Source organism: Monodon monoceros, unplaced genomic scaffold (genome assembly GCF_005190385.1).
Source record: "Monodon monoceros isolate NGI ecotype Baffin Bay Population unplaced genomic scaffold, NGI_Narwhal_1 Super_Scaffold_12, whole genome shotgun sequence".
Classification (NCBI taxonomy): Eukaryota; Metazoa; Chordata; class Mammalia; order Artiodactyla; family Monodontidae; genus Monodon; species Monodon monoceros.
In genome coordinates, this window is record NW_021703768.1 from 109,005,111 (window position 1) to 109,017,908 (window position 12,798).

The following is a 12,798-nucleotide window of genomic DNA, read 5'->3' on the forward strand; positions in this document are numbered from 1 at the left end:
ATTTGTTTGTTTTTATTTTCATTACTCTAGGAGACAGATCAAAAAAGAGCTTGCTGTGGTTTATGTCAGGGAGTATTCTGCATATGTTTTTCTCTTAACTGGTTCATATTATCCAGCCTTACATTTAGGTCTTTAATCCACTTCAAGTTTATTTTTTTATTTTTTGCGGTACACGGGCCTCTCACTGTTGTGGCCTCTCCCGTTGCGGAGCACAGGCTCCGGACGCACAGGCTCAGCAGCCATGGCTCACAGGCCTAGCTGCTCCGTGGCACGTGGGATCTTCCCGGACCGGGGCACGAACCCGTGTCCCCTGCATCGGCAGGCGGACTCTCAACCCCTGTGCCACCAGGGAAGCCCTGAGTTTATTTTTGTGTACGGTATTAGGGAGTGTTGTAATTTCATTCTTTTACATGTAGCTGTCCAGTTTTCCCAGTACCACTTATTGAAGAGACTGTCTTTTCTCCATTGTGTATTCTTGCCTCCTTTGTCATAGATTAGGTGACCATAGGTGCTTGGGTTTATTTCTGGAGTTTCTGTCCTGTTCTATTGATCTATATTTTTGTCTTTATACTGGTACCATACTGTTTTGATTTGTGTAGCTTTGTAGTATAGTCTGATGTCAGGGAGCCTGATTCGTCCAGCGCTGTTTTTCTTTCTCAAGATTGCTTTGGCTGTTTGGGGCCTTTTGTGTTTCCATACAAATTGTAAAAATTTTTGTTCCAATTCTGTGACGAAATTAGGCAGTGCATATTTTGAACTTGAAATACTGTGTCAGAGTTCATTGCAAAAAATAAACACTGCTTGCCAAAAATCCTGACTCTGTGGGTTCTGCTTATTCACGTTAAAGGAAAATGTTGCTATAGAACTTGTTAGTTCTCATTGTCAACCAGCTAGATTCGGTATGTTTTCTTGTCAGAAATGATCTTTCTTCTTTTTCAGGTTTTTCTTCTTCTTTTTTCTTTTTTGTGGCTGCATTGGGTCTTTGTTGCTGTGCGTGGGCTTTCTCTAGCTGTGGTGGGGGTGGGGGTTACTCTTTTTGTGGTGCGTGGGCTTCTCGTGACTTCTCGTTACAGAGCATAGGCTTTAGTAGTTTTGGTGCACGGGCTCAGTAGTTGTGGTGCACAAGTGTAGTTGCTCTGAGGCATGTGGGATCTTCCCGGACCAGGGATCAAACCCATGTCCCCTACATTGGTAGGCGGATTCTTAATCACCGCACCACCAGGGAAGTCCCTTCTTTTTCAATTCTAAAATGACAACATCTGCATTGAACAACCATTGGACTAACTACTTTCACTTCTGAATTCAAACATTAATTGGTTCATTAGGTAAGGAGTCTTGCCATGAGTTAGTTTCAGTATTTCATGCTTTGCTTACATGAGACTCCTCCTCATCCTCCCAGTTATCCCTTTGGTGCACTGGAGATTTCTTGAAGCAAAGTACCTTACTAAGCTTTGAGATGAGTTAGAAGTATGACTTTCTTCTATAATAACATATAAGAGCTATTGTGAAAGGGAAGGTAGAAAAAGAGAATGAATGATGCCCATCAGTTTTAGAAAAGAGTACAGGAGGAAGTTGGAGATCTGGAATTTGATTTCCTGAAACTGTCCAGACCCAAGTACCTCCTGCAAAATATCAAACCTTACACTGGTTTGAAGACCCTTGAGTTAGGGGAACAGCATATCTTCTGCTTTAATTGGTATTGTGCATTTATCCTTCTAAGTAAATTATCTCATTTACTTTTAAATTTTGCCTTGAAAGCTTTGTTTGACAAATTTATAACTGACCTTTATGATGAAATAGAGTGGTTTTTACAGGAGTCCATGAACCAATGAACATAGTAATCAGAACCTCATGGAAGTGATTATTAAAATAGAAGAATTAGAAAAAAAGGAAATGATCTTTACCTCACACTTGACACCAAGATAAATATTTGGTTTTCCAGAGTTGAGTATAAAAGAGAAAACCTTAAACATATTTAGAAGGAAACATGGATCAATATAAAGACTCTTGGGTGTGGGGAAAGCCTTCATAAGCAGTCCAACACAATTATTTTTTCATTTATGAAGTCTCCAAGGCTTTCCTCGTGGCACAGTGATTAAGAATCTGCCTGCCAATGTAGGGGACACGGGTTCGAGCTCTGGTCCAGGAAGATCTGACATGCCGCGGAGCAACTAAGCCCGTGCGCCACAACTACTGAAGCCTGCTCGCCTAAAGCCCGTGCTCTGCAACAAGATAAGCCAACCGCAATGGGAAGCCCGCGCACCGCAGCAAAGAGTAGTCCCTGCTCACCGCAACTAGAGAAAGCCCACGCACAGCAATGAAGACCCAACACAGCCAAAAAAAAAAAAAAAAAGTCTCCAAATTATTGTTATATACCTGTGTTTTAAAAAAATGTGTGAAGTATTATCTTTTTCAGTAATCCAATTTTGAAATGCATGTAAGATTAAGATTGTCATTTACATCTAAGTTATCTTGCAGTTTCTTTTTTAACAGAATTTAAAATTTTTTAAGATTATTTTTTTATGTATCTGTGTATCTATATATCTACCTATGCCGGGTCTTATTTGTGGCACGCAGGATCTTCGTTGCTGTGTGTGGGATCTTTAGTTGAGGCATGTTTTAGTTGTGGCATGTTTTAGTTATGGCACGCAAACCCTTAGTTGGGACATGTGGGATCTAGTTCCCTGACCAGGGATTGAACCTGGGTGCCCTGCATTGGGAGTGCAGAGTCTTAGCCACTGGACCACCAGGGAAGTCCCATCTTGCAGTTTCATCTTTTCCCTTCTGCTCTTAAGCACAAAGAACCCTACAAAGTGCTCTTGTAATAAACATGACCTAGTACCCATGAACCTTCCTAATGATTCCTTTGCTAAGTTTAGGGGTTATTTGGCTTTTGGTCGCAGACATGGTTGGTTGTACTTGTGCAGAAATGGGTAGAATTAAAGTTGTTAGGAAATCAGTCTGCCATGTTCTCTTGGAACAAACTATTGACTACCAAGCTTCTTTAAAATGGAGATCTTCATACTGAATAATAATAATATGTATACTTAAAAATTTGAATGTTGAATAGTTGAACACATAGAGATTTTTATAGTACAAGTTGCAGACTTGTCAGTTTTTTTTTTTTAAGTATTTACTTATTTTTTGGGCTGTATTGGGTCTCAGTTGTGGCACGCAGGATCTTTCGTTGCTGTGTGCGGGCTCCTTGTTGTGGCATGCGGGCTTCTCTTTAGTTGTGGTGTGGGCTCCAGAGTATGTGGGCTCTGTAATTGCGGTACGTGGGCTCCAGAGTACGTGGACTCTGTAGTTGCGGCATGCGGGCTTAGTTGCCCTGCGGTACGTGGAATCCCAGTTCCCCGACCAGGGATTGAACCCACGTCTCCCACATCGGAAGGCGGATCCTTAACCACTGGACCACCAGGGAAGTCCCCAGACTTGTCAGATTTTAATAATCTAAAAATGAGTAAGAACCTATTTTCCTTTTGTTCTTATTTTTCTTTAAAGTATTCCCACCTGCCCATCCCCAATGAACAATTTGTCAGTGACTGTTTTACTTTTAGACTGTTTTACTTTTAGGCCCTAGTGTGCCAGGGCCCAATTGAAATGCAGATTGATTTCTCTGCAAGAGAATGACACAGTTTACCACATCTTAATTCCTTATGAAGGTAGTTGGGACAAATGAAACATGTACTTTCTCAAGATAAGTTGAAATTTCAGCCCCCTCTGTATTTATCAGAAATAATACCATACTGAGTCACTGTCTCATGACTGAAAAAGCACAGCTGGTAGGAGAAATTGCATGTTAATGACGTTGTTAGTGTAGGAGGGCCACTACATATAAGGAAGCAGAGACTCAGTTAAGTACCTGCTCTTTGGGTTAATATTCTGAAGGACCAGGAAACATTATCCTTGGTCAAATAGGCTAAATTAAATTGAGACACTGGAGGGTTCACAGGGTATATCAAATCTGGATCAAACTAAAATGTAACAGTCTCATTTGACACAATATAGAAAATTAATACAAAATAAAAAGGACAAATTACTGATCAGTTTGAGAACTATGGCTTATGTTGCCTTGAAGGGAAGATGTATTGTACTTTTTAGTTATGTATATTTTTCTTTTGTGGGATTAAATAAAGGCATTGAGTTATTCAATAAATACTTAACTGCTCTCACTATGTGCCAGGCGCTCAGGTCTTAGGCGTTTGGCTGCAAACAAAAACAAAAATCCGTCTCTTCATAGAACCCTATGTTCTTACTGGTGAAGAAAAATAATAAGTGAGTAATGTATATACAGAATGCCAAAAAAATTTAAAGCACTGTGAGGAAAAATAAAGCATGGGAGCAAGATGGGGACTGCCAGGCTAGGGAACAGGGGATTGCAGTTTTAAATAGGATGGCAAAGAAAGGACTCAATGAAAAGACAATAAAAAGCCATTACGGCATCATTTGTGATAAAGATTAATACAGGCAGCAACCCAGATATCCATCTCTATGAGATTGGTTGAATATATTATGCATCTATATAGTGAAATGCTGTACAACAATAAGTCCTACATATACAGAATGATCTCCAAAAATTAGTGAAGTGATAGAAACAAGGTGCAGAATGATACACAGAATATGTTACCATTGATGTCTATCACATACATGATATATTTTCCTAAATGCATGGAATCTCAGTGGAAAGATATATAAAAAAACTGTTAATAATGGTTGTCTTTGGAGTGAAGGGTGATTTGTGGACAGGGAGTGAGGATGAAACTTTATATCTCATTTTACTAGGTGTTACGACGTAGTCAGAATAAGTAAGTAAGATGTAAAATAAGAACATGGAAAATTGTCAAATTAGAAAATGATGGAAAAGCACATACATTTATAAAACCTAGTGGCCTAGATAGCCGTCTAGCCTAGGTAGTGAATAAATGGGATAGTTAATAGAAACATGGATTCACTTCTGATGAGCTGGAGACCTTGTTGACAGTGACTGTTCCAGAGCAAGGCCAAAATCCTGTTTTGTTTGCGTAGTGGGTTGTAGTGATCATGACTGTAACATTTAGATTTGTCTGACTTTTTTCACTCTTCTAATCAAATGGAAGCTGTATTCATTTCGTAGGGCTTCTACAATGAAGTACCACAGAAACTTGCCTCATAGTTCTGGAGGTTAGAAGTCCAAAATCAGGGTGTCATCAGGGCCGTGTTCCTCCTGAAACCTGTAGCAGAATCCTTCCTTGCCTCTCCCTAGGTTCTGGTGGTTTGCTGGCAATCCTCGGCATTCCTAGGCTTGCAGGTGCATAATCCAATCTCTGATTTGTCATCATGTGGTTTTCTCTGTTTGTCTCGCTGTCTTCTTCACAATGCCAGCTTCTCATAACGACACTGATCATATTGGATTTAGAGGCCCACCCTACTCCAGTATGACCTCATTTTAACTAATATCTGCAACAACCCTATTTCCAAATAAGGTCACATTCAGATGTCCTGGGGGGTTAGGACTTCAACATATCTTTTTTTGAGGGGTGGGAGAGAATGGGACACAGTTCAACCCATAACAGGCTTTCCAGTTTAAATTGCTTCCCTATTACAGCCTTTCATATATGTAGAGGTGTTTTGGAAAGTTGTATAGAAAGATACAAGTTTAGTTTATTTTTAGAAACTCTTACTATAAAAGTTTTTCTTACGGGGAGAAAAAACCATCCCATCTCCCTGAATAAAATCATACTGAAGAGTGCAACATATTTATTAAAGCTGATGTTTTAGTGAAAATAATTTTTTTTCTCTCTAAATATTGTAAAATGAGAGTATGGGCGTTGTAAGTAGAAATGAGTTAAACATGATAGTTACTAATTTAGACATTTTATGTGCTTTTTAAAAAATAAGAATACCTTATATTCTCTTTTTGCATTTTTATTCTCACTCCTGAGAAAATAGCTTCCTTTCCAGATCAGTTTAACCTCAAAGTACAGCAGAGAGGACAAAGTCTTTTATTTTTCACCCCATTCTTCTCAGTAGTTTTTCTTCTTGTACTCATAGCCATTACAATTCTGTGAAACATTAGGAAACTTAAATCTTTAAAATTCTCCCTTGCCTTTCCCTTTTCCTCATGTATAAATCAGAAACCAAATATTTGTTAGTCTTCAAAGTCGTTTTAAAAGTTATTATATCCTAAACTTTTTCGTTGTAGCGCGCGGGCTTCTCTTTAGTTGTGGCATGTGGGTTTTCTCTTCTCTAGTTGTGGTGCACAGGCTCCAGGGCACGTGGACTCTGTAGTTGAGGCACGTGGGCTCTGTAGTTGGTGGCACTTGAGCTCTCTAGTTGAGGTGCGTGAGCTCAGTAGTTGTGGCATGTGGGCTTAGTTGCCCTGTGGCATGTGGGATCTTAGTTCCCTGACCAGGGATTGAACCCACATCCCCTGCATTGTAAGGCGGATTCTTTACCACTGGACCATCAGGGAAGTCCCTGTATATGTATTTTAAAATGTCCTCTGGCTTGCTGAGAAAATTACTTTCATAATGTTATATCACATTTTAAACCCCATTCCCCTTCTGATGTCCACACTCCTGATGGCTTACTCTGTGCCAGACCATGTTTCAAGCATTTTACATGTATTAACCTAATTTAAACCTCAAAATAGCCTTATGAATTATACCCATTTTACAGTTTAGGAAAGTGAAGCATGGTGAATAAGTTGCCTAAAGTCAACACATCTAACAAGTGGCAGAGCCAGTATTCAAACTTTGACAGTTTGATTCCAGGGCCTATTTTCTTTCTTGCTTTCTTGCTTGCTTGCTTGCTTGCTTCCTTCCTTCCTTCACTTAACCTAAGTGAATGGTCATATGCATTTGTTTACAGTGTACTTATGGAGGAAATAAATGGCAGTGATTTATTGCAGTGCTAATAGGCATTATAGTGATAGTTACGAGATTTGGGGCAAATTTCTTTACCTTTCTGAGTCTGTAAAATGAGGACATTGAACTAGATTTCCTACAGATCTTTTTCCCTGTTAGATGTATATTTCTTTGGGAAGAAAAAGGAATTGGCATTTGACATTAAATGAGCAAGGAAATGGGACATGTATTTAGCACATTTTTCTTTCAAAATCAGAGTAATTTTATAGGGTCAAGGAATGATGATGTAAGCCACTATCCATTGTGGAAAAGTGGAAGGTAAACGAAAATGTTACTGTAAGACTTAGGACTTTAGCTTCTTGTAGTTTGATCAGCTTAAACTGCAGACTTTCGAATTGCAGTGGATTTGGGCATTTAAGAATAGATGTTATTTTTAAGTTCATAAGATGATCTGAGGATTGGAAGAAATCATAACCTTGAACTAAAGCAACTGTCTGTGGGACTTTTTTTTTTAAGCGTTTAAAACTTAATTTATTTTATTGTCTTTGGGAATTTTGAATCACTGTCTTAATATCCCAGCCTCTGATGATAGGTATCCCAGGGCAGGACATTCCACCTTTAGGCAGCAGTGCCTCAGATAGAACATATATCCCCTACTCATTCACTCTAGTTCTGCCATTTGGGATGATGCAGAACTAATATGATTTTTCTCTGTGAGAGCTGTTAAAGGTATTGAAAGGTAGCACTGTTAACTCATTTCTTTGAAGATTCAGCCTTTTTTCCATAGCAGTACAGTGGAACTGAGACTGGTTAACTTGGAGAATAGAAATCTCTGGGTGGAGATGGGAGTATGCAGTTTTGATGCTGTCTGAAATTTAATGGTTAAGCTCAGCTCAGGAAGTAATGCAGTTTGCTCTGTCTCTTCAGTATAAATAATGGGTGAATGGGGTTAGAGGTGGCATTTAATATGGTACAAAAGCACCAAGCCATGCCAGCATTTAACAAGTAAATTGAATCTGATTTCATGACTTCATGAATTCTAAGCAGAATCTGAAGTACATTTTAGTAGTGATACCCAGATGAATGCCAATATATCAAATGATATATTAAAATGTCTTTTGGGTTGACAGTGAAATGGCTTGATATTTTTTAATGTAATTGCTACCAATGTGATGAAAGACTGACATGCTTTGTGGACTACAATTGAATGAATAACGTTGAAATTTACCACTTTTCCTTTTTGCCCATGCCATATTATACTAGGTTAGTTAGAGTGCTATTTTTGATGCATGTTTTCTTTATGATCAGTAATTATGTTTTTGATCTTTAGCATTGAGATATTATACTTTTTAAAAAAAATTTAGTGAAGTATAGTTGATTTATAATGTGTTAATTTCTGCTGTACAGCAGTGATTTAGTTACACACATATCTATTCTTTTTCATATTCTTTTCCATTATGGTTTATCACAGGATATTGACTACAGTTCCCTGTTCTGTACAGTAGGACCTTGTTGTTTATCCATCCTATGTATAATAGTTTGCATCTGCTAATCCCAAACTCCCAGTATTTCCCTCTGCCACCCTCCCGCCCCCTTGGCAACCACAAGTCTGTCCTCTGTATCTGCGAGTCTCTTTCTTTTTTGTAGATATGTTCATTTGTGTCATATTTTAGATTCCACATATAAGTGATATCATGGTATTTGTCTTTCTCGTTCTGACTTAACTTTGTTTAGTGTGGTAATCTCTGGGTCCATCCATGTTGCTACAAATGGCATTATTTCATTCTTTTTTATGGCTAATATCCCATTATGTATATACATACACATACACCACATCTTCTTTATCCATTCATCTGTTGATGGACATTTAGGTTGTTTCCATGTCTTGACTATTGTAAATATGCTATGAACATAGGGGTGCATGTATCTTTTCACATTATAGTTTTGTCTGGGTATATGCCCAGGAGTGGGATTGCTGGGTCATGTGGCAGCTCTATTTTTAGTTTTTTGAGGCACCTCCATACTCTTTTCCATAGTGGCTGCACCAATTTACATTCCCACCAACAGTGTAGGAGGGTTCCCTTTTCTCCAAACGCTTTCCAGCATTTGTTATTTGTAGACTTCTTAATGATGGCCATTCTGACCTGTGTGAGGTGGTACCTCGTTGTAGTTTTGATTTGCATTTCTCTAATAATTAGTGATGTTGAACATCTTCTCATGTGCTTTTTGCCCATCTGTATGTCTTCTTTGGAGAAATGTCTATTTAGGTCTTCTACCCATTTTTCGATTGGGTTGTTTCTTATTGAGTTGTATGAGCTGTTGGTATATTTTGGAAATTAAGCCCTTATTACTCACATCATTTGCAAATATTTTCTCCCAGTCTGCAGGTTGTCTTTTTGTTTTGTTTATGGTTTCCTTTGCTGTGCAAAAGCTTATAAAGCTTGATTAGGTCCCATTTGTTTATTTTTGCTTTTATTTCTTGCCTTGGGAGCCTGACCTAAGAAAACCTTGGTATGATTTATGTCAGAATGTTTTGCCTGTGTTCTCTTCTAGGTGTGTTTTTGGTGTCTTGTCTTATATTTAAGACTTTAAGCCATTTTGAGTTTATTTTTGTGTACAGTGTGAGGATGTGTTCTAACTTAATTGATTTACATGCATGAGATATACTTTTGAAAGAGTTATTTTCTGAAGAGAGAAAGATTGTGGCCATAATTTTCTTCCTTTTTTTTAAAGAATTTAAATTTTATACTAGAGAATAGCTGATTAACAGTGTTATGTTAGTTTTAGGTGTACATGTGGCCATGATTTTCAAAACTTGATGCATTAAAGGGGTTCTGCTTTTCATATTAATCAGTCTTGCTACCAATTATTAATATGCAGTGAATTACTTTGTTTTAAACTTAAAATTAACTGCACATATTGAAAGTGTGTAGGTTGATAAATAGTGACATATATATGCCTGTGATACTATCACCACATTAAATGTAATGAAAATATCTGTCACCCCCAGACGTTGCTTTTCAGCCATTTATAGGCTCTTTCTTTTCTCTTGGCCACTTACCCCTGTTCCCAGGCAATCAACTGAACTGCTTTCTATCACTCAATATTCTAGAATTTAAGTAAATGGATTCTACAGTGTATACTCTTGATCTGGCTTCTCAGCATAATGATTTTGAGATTCATCCTATAATATTATTTTTAAAAAAATGTGAATTTATTTTTGCTGTCCCGGGTCTTGGTTGTGGCATGCGGGCTTATAGTTGCAGCATGTGGACTTCTTAATTGCAGCTTGCATGCAAGATCTAGTTCCCCCATCAGGGATTGAACCTGGCCCCCTGCATTGGGAGCGTGGAGTCTTACCCACTGGACCACCAAGGAAGTCCCAGTATTATTTTTCGTTGCAAGTAGTAATGCATTGAATGGCTTTACCACATTTTGTGTATCCACTCATCTGTTGGTGGACAGTTAATTTGTTTCTGGTTTTGGGCTCTTACAAATAAAGCTTCTTTTGTGGACATAAACTTTCATTTTTCTTAGGTAAACACCTAGGAATGGAATGGCTGGGTTGTAGGGTAAGTGAACAAGTGTTCTATAGAAAAAGAATTGATTTTTGAGTATTGATTTTTGTATCCTGCAACCTTCCTAAACTCACTCATTAGTTTTGGTCATCTTTCAGTTTTCTTAATTACATTTTTGGATTAAGCATAATGTCCTAGTTCATTGTCAGCTTAGATGTGAAGAAATGTGTAAGCTTACAAAATGTAATGCATCACTTTGATATGTGGCATCCCCAGTGTTTTCTTTTTATGAAATACTAGTATTCCTTCTAATATGGAACTTTGAAATTTCAAACTGTCATTATTTAAATAGTTGAATTTATAGGCAGTTTCAGGAAAGTAATTCTGAGGGAGGAATCGCTTTGTTTTTATGGTTTTTATGGGATTCTAAGAATCAGTTCACATTATATATTTAAAGAATCAACCACTTTGGTGATGTTTTTGGGAGGATGAGGGAGCTTGTATGAGAAGGACTTAGAGGTTTCAGCACAAACTGCATGGATCCCAGTCCAGTTTACTAAAATGAGGAAGACTGAGAAAGCAGTGCATTTGGGATCATCATTTCAGCCTTGACATGTTGGATTTTAGGCCTGTTGTTTGTTGGCTTTGTTAAGTGCTTATATGTTTATTCGAAGGACTGTAAACGAAGAAATATATCTTAGGTTAAAAACAGGCCTAAGATCATACAACTAGTTATTTGCAGAATTAGATCTCAAACCTAGGGCCCTCTGACTCCAAAGCCAGTGTGGTTATTCCTATGCTATATTATATCCATAAGGCAGAAAAACAGGCTTGGCTTTGACAATAATAAATGTTTCCCATGAGCTATTATAAATATATAGCAGAGTTTGCAAGCTTAGATGCAGTCTTCTAATTTATAACTGTAGGCAGCTCTCCTTTAACACGCTGTGCAGACCAGTCCTGTGTGCTGCCACCAAACATAAATGTGTGTTGGATTTTGCTCGGTGCATTAGGAGTTGCACCTGGTAGGGGCTTCCCTGGTGGCGCAGTGGTTGAGAGTCTGCCTGCCGACGCAGGGGACACGGGTTTGTGCCCGGGTCCAGGAAGATCCCACATGTCGCGGAGCAGCTAGGCCCGTGAACCATTGGCCGCTGAGCCTGCACTTCCGGAGCCTGTGCTCCGCAACGGGAGAGGCCCTCATACCAAAAAAAAAAAAAAAAGAGAGAGAGTTGCACCTGGTATACTGTGGACACAACAATAAATTTACATGCTGGGAAAAGGGTGGTAACTGTGTAATAAGCACATTACAACCTTTGGAATGCGGGTTGCTTAGTTTGAACATGGGGCTTGGTGAATCTGGTGTTTAAGTTCAGTTTTCATGTGGATCAGTTAATTATAGGTGGGTGGGGGAGGAAGGAATTGCTCCCTGCAGCATTTTGCCTCCTAATTGCATGCTTTCATTTGCAGATAGGGCCAGTTGTGAGTGTGTGGATTTTTGAGTAAAACCACGAACCCAAATGAGAAGAAACCTTCAAGGAACAACTTACACTGACAGTGAGTCTACAGTCATCTGTATGCATATTATGGAAAGTTCTCAACCCAGAGATAGCTCTCTTGACAAGGAGTGAGTGGTGAGTCTGACTATCCCCACTGGTAATTAACCTAAATCCTTCTCTTAAAGAGAAGACAACTCCTGCATGCTTAGCATTTACCGACTGTTGAATAGTAAGTTAATTTTTGTGTTAACAGAAGATGACTCCAGCACAGTTTAAGAGAATTCTTTATCCCTAAAAGTGTGTTTAATGTGTCATTGCAGTTTGACTTTCTTCAGTTAGACACATCCCTTCCTTTGCCTATGTGTTTCTATCTTTTTTTTTCCCCCCAGTCCAAATAATACCACCCTCCAAGGCCTGTCTTCCTTGATATATTCAGCCATCACTAAAGTGATGGTCATGATAGTTACTAGCATCCATTCTAATCTTGGTTATGGTAGGTCTCATTGCCATTGGAAGTGATTGTTTTAGGAATGGGCATGAGATCCAGTTTTGGCCAATGGGAAATAAAAGGAAAGTCTGCAAGAGGCTCTTGGGAGAAGTTTTCTTGCTTTTGAGAAAGAAGAAAAGAGATTGTCCTTCCCGTAGAGCTTGTTTTATCTGGATGTGACATCTGGAACTGCTATAGCTATCTTGCCTGAAGGTGATTCTTACTTAAAGGTGGGCAGAGGGAAGAGAATTCCAGAGAAGTAGAACTGGAGCCACGTTCACTATTCCTAGAACCACCTTCACTGTAGATTCCTTATTATGTGAGATAATAAATTTTCTTACTGTTTAGGCAGTTTTGCCTTTAGATTCTGTTACTTGTTGTGGATATCATCCCAGTTCACTTGATCCTCCTCTTTCTGATTACCCACTGGCATTTGTACTTCATTATGT

General features: G+C 38.6%; 1 protein-coding gene across 3 annotated transcripts in view; it reads left to right on the forward strand.

The window, feature by feature from the left end:
* CDC42SE2 (CDC42 small effector 2) overlaps positions 1–12,798 on the forward strand; it is a 112,713-nt gene that overhangs the window by 24,238 nt on the left and 75,677 nt on the right. Inside the window, exon 2 of one of the 3 annotated variants that reach the window (XM_029219196.1) lies at positions 11,834–11,997. The exons of 1 other annotated variant lie outside the window; for it this stretch is intronic. The gene's annotated coding sequence lies outside the window, so the exon portion shown is untranslated. The remainder of the gene's footprint in view (positions 1–11,833; positions 11,998–12,798) is intronic. One more of the 3 variants, XM_029219197.1, reaches the window with a different exon arrangement.